The sequence below is a fragment of the Crocuta crocuta genome, unplaced genomic scaffold, assembly GCF_008692635.1.
Source record: "Crocuta crocuta isolate KB4526 unplaced genomic scaffold, BGI_CrCroc_1.0 scaffold586, whole genome shotgun sequence".
NCBI classification, from domain to species: domain Eukaryota; kingdom Metazoa; phylum Chordata; class Mammalia; order Carnivora; family Hyaenidae; genus Crocuta; species Crocuta crocuta.
Window position 1 is genome coordinate 2,289,386 of NW_027532407.1, and position 4,394 is coordinate 2,293,779.

Consider the following 4,394-nt stretch of genomic DNA (forward strand, 5'->3'; position numbering starts at 1 on the left):
TCTGTACATCTGTGTTTACTCTTTGATTCAGCGATTCTTCCAGGAGTTTACCCTGAAGCTATACCTCCTCCAATAAAAACAATATATGCAAAAGTGTATTCATTATGGCATTATTTGCCATAGCTAAGTATTGCAAACAGCCTGCATGTCACATATATTAGTCTTCTATCCCTGCCTAATACATTACTGCAAATTTAGCCGAAAGCAATACCTAGTTATTAGCTTGTAGCTCTGTTGGTTTCTCTGCTAAGGGTATCATGGGGCTCAGTCAGGGGATAATCTGCTTCTGAGCTCATCCCTGTTGTTGACAGAATTTAGTTTCTTGTGGTGGCAGGTCTGAGGATCCTGTTTTTTTGCTGGGTATCAGCTGGGAGCCACTGTCGGCTCCTCAAGGCTACCCACATTCTTTGCCACGTATCTCTTCATCTTCAAACCAGTGCATCAAATCCTTCTTGTAAGTTGAAGCTCTTGTGATTAATTAGCCTGCTGGACAATCTCTCTGTCATAGGATCGACTGATTTGGGGCTTTAATACATATGCAAAATCCTTTCGTAGCCATATCTACATGAGTGTTTGATTGAATGGATGGGAAAAGGTGCGTGTACACCAGTGGCCAAGAATCTTGTAGCCCATCTTCAGACCCTGACTATCACACATAGGAAGTTGAGTAAATGCCCTGGGTCCATGTATACAATGAAGAAGTATGGTATAGTAATGAGGGACAAGAGAGGCCTCGGTGAGCTGCTCTAGAGTGATTTTCAGGATACATTATACACAGTTATGTGAAAAAAAAAACAAGATGGAATGAAGTGTACTGCCTTTCCTGTAAGAAAGAAGGGGAAGTAAGAAAAATACATATATTATGTGAGGCAACCTTGAAGATGGTCCCCAATGATCCTTGCCTCTTATGTGTAATCTTATGTAATTCTTTCCCCTTGAGTCTGGGCTGGACGTAAGGACTGGTTCTAGCACACAGAATATAGCAGAAGGGCTAAATTAGGTAACAAAGAGACAGTGGCTTCCATCTTGGAATCGACCTCCCCTTCGCTCCCTGCTCTCCCTGTGTCCAGGGCAAAGCAAGCTGCCATGCTGTGAGTAGTTACATGGAGAAGCCACAATGTAAGAACCTGATGATTCTGGCTGTTGTGGGTTGGATTGTATACCAAGAAGATGTATGGAAGTTCTAACCCATCAGGCACCTGTGAACATGACCATATTGGAAATAGGCTCTTTACAGATATAATTGAGTTAAGATGAAGGCGTGCTGATTAGGGTGGGCCCTACTCCTGAGTCATGTCATTGTAAGAAGGAGATTTGACCACAGCGACACATATACTGAGGGAAGACACCATGTAAAGGCAGAGGCAGAACTTGAAGCTATGCAGTTGCAAGCCAAGGAATGCTGAGGGCAGCTGGCAATTGGTTGAACCTAGGAGACAGACCAGGAGAGATTCTCCTTTAGAGCCTTCAGAGAGAACAGGCCCTGCCGACATCACGAGTTTGGACTCCTGGCCTTCAGGACTGTGAGAGAATGAGTTCTTGTTTTTATTTTTTAATTATATTTATTTTTAAAATTTTACTTATTTATTTTGAGAGAGAGAGAGAGAACACAAGCGAGTGGGTAAAGGGCAGAGAGAGACAGAGAGAGAAGCAGGCTTCAACCTGCCAGCACGGAGCCCAGTGAGAGCCTTCAACTCGGGAACCATGAGATCATGACCTGAGCTGAAGTCGGACACTTAACCAACTGAGCCACCCGGGTGCCCCTGAATTCTTGTTTTTAAAAGCCATCCAGTTTGTGGTAATTTGTTATGGCAGCTGCGAGGAAACTAATACACTGGCCAGTGGCCAGTGAGGACATGAGCCCCGCCAGCAGCCATGTGAGTGACCTTGAAAGAGGATCTTCTAAGGCCTGCCAACAGCCAGGCTGAGTGCGCTTGGACACAGATTCTCCCCAACGGAAGCCTTGATGTGCCTGCAGCCCCAGGTGCCACCTCGATTGCACTCTTGTGAGGCCTCTTGCACAGGTGCTTCTGGGGCCCTCTGGATTTTTGACCCACAGAAACTGTGGAGCTAATACATTTGTTGTTTTAAGCTGGTAAGCTTAGTTATACAGCACTAGATAACTAACAAACATATACAATTTTATATTTCTTTAATTTGGGGACAATGGAAGAATAAATAAGAAACTAAGGAAAGTGCTTATGGCTCGGAGGTGAGTGGGACCAGAGCACAGGGAATGGGGAGGGAGTTTAACCTTCGTAAGATTTTATTTTGAACCATGTGAATGCTTTATACATTCAAAAAAATGGAGTTAAATGAACAAGATGAAAAAAGCAAACTCTAACACCGATGCAAATAAAAATAACAGACTTAGCAGTGTATCGAATAGAGACCATAACACACCAACAAGCAATTAATTCAAGTAACTTTTAAGCGCGGTTTTCTACCCATACACCATTTCGAAGGATGTATTATAAAGATACAAAGAGCAGCCAAGAAATCTTGAGTTTAGAAGTTTTGTTGCTGGTGATACGACTGGTATGTAAGTCTCAACCATCTTCTTTAATTGTAGAATAAATGAACAAATAAGTTGATGCTGAAAATGGAGGAGAGGGGATATTCTAAGATACCTTTTAAATCATGAATTAGGGTTTTCACTGAGGGAGAAGAATAACATCCCAGAAGCAGTAAGCACAGTATGTACTCAGATCTAGTTTTCTAAGTGCCATTTCCTAGTAAAAGGAACTAGGGGACCCCTGTCTAGGGCACAGAACATTCAATGAAGAGTTAGTAGGTCTCGTGTCAGAAAACAAGGAAGTGCTCAAAGATCGACAGGATATATATATAAGAATAAAGGAGCCAGGCGTGGGGCTTTCCATTGGCCAAATATGGGCAATTTGAGCACCAAAAATATATGGTATTTGATTATAGTAACTGAAATTGAATTTTAAAAAAATGCAAGAGTCCATACTTACTCGAAAAGGAGGGAAGAGGAGCTGTGACCGGGATAAGAAGCAGGGGAGAAAAGGAGAAAAAAGGGGTACTCTTCTTTAGATAGGTAGAAGGAATGATAACATTAGAAAATTGGCACTTGATAAGCTTTCATGAATGTGTGTTACACCCCTGGGCAAAAATATTCGCTGGGTGCAGCCTATCTGCAGATAATGTCTGTTGCTTGGGAGAGAGGTACTGTTAAAACAAAAATCAAACGGAGACCAGCCTTGAAAATTCTCTGAGCAGGGGAAACCTGTTTAATCACACAGCACTTAATTTGCAAGACTAACTTGATCTGGATCCTTTCTTGCTTATGCCTCTGGAAATCATAAGCAAGACTCGAACTCTTAAGGTTGATAGGAGATAAGCACTGACCAGTTCCCTGTCATTTAAGAAAATTCTCATTTTATAACCAATCACTGTGCAGAACAGCCACTGGTTGCTTGCTATATTAGCTGCTTTATGACAACATACTCCTGAACCTCATTCCTTGTTTTGGTTTGAGTGCTTCCTATTTGCAAACTGTCTTCCTGATGTGTGCACAATAAACTTTAACTGATTACTAGTTTGGTGATTCATTGGTTTTATTTCTATCATTTCTGAATATTTGACAGTATTTTTGTGGAGAGAGCTGCCCGCTGATGCCTTGACTAAGTGATCCATCTTGGCATCATGGATGATGGGACAAAAGAACACTGTGCCTTCTCATGGAAATACACATCACCTCCTACTTTTCTTACTAAAATGTTTAACCTGAATCTAATCATGAGGAAACAATTTGATAAATCCAGATTGATACAGTCTACAAGACAATTGGCCTGGACTTTTCAAATAGTCCAAGTGATGAAAGATTTTTAAAATGTAGGAGGGCTAGAACTTGGGTGGTAGAGTACAGGAGTTTATAAAGAGGCATGATACTAAACGAAACAGGTGAATCTTTGGCACAACCTGAATTTTCAAAGACGTGCGTGTGCATGTGTGCCTGTTTATGACATTTTGAGACAACAAAGGAGATTTAAATACAACAGTATGTTAAATGATATGACAGAAATGGTATTAAATTTCTTGCATGTGATGATGGTGAGGTGTTTAGGGATGAAGCAGCATTGTGGGCAACTTTACAAAGGGGGGGGTTACCTATCTAGTGAAGAGAACGCAAATGTGAAATGGTGGCATTGAGAGAAGTCTGTACTGTCTTTCAACTCTTCAGTCGGTTTGTAAGTTTTCAAACCAAAAGGCTGGGATTAAAAAAGTGCAAGTTTACTTCCTCTTACTACGGAGGTTCACGTGGATACAGAGAATCATCACCCTAAGAGGCTTCCCGTTCCGTGGCTCTCGGTGCTTTCCCTAAAGTTTCTCTTTCACTGCGGGGTCGAGACCCAGGGCCGTGGGAGGTGTCA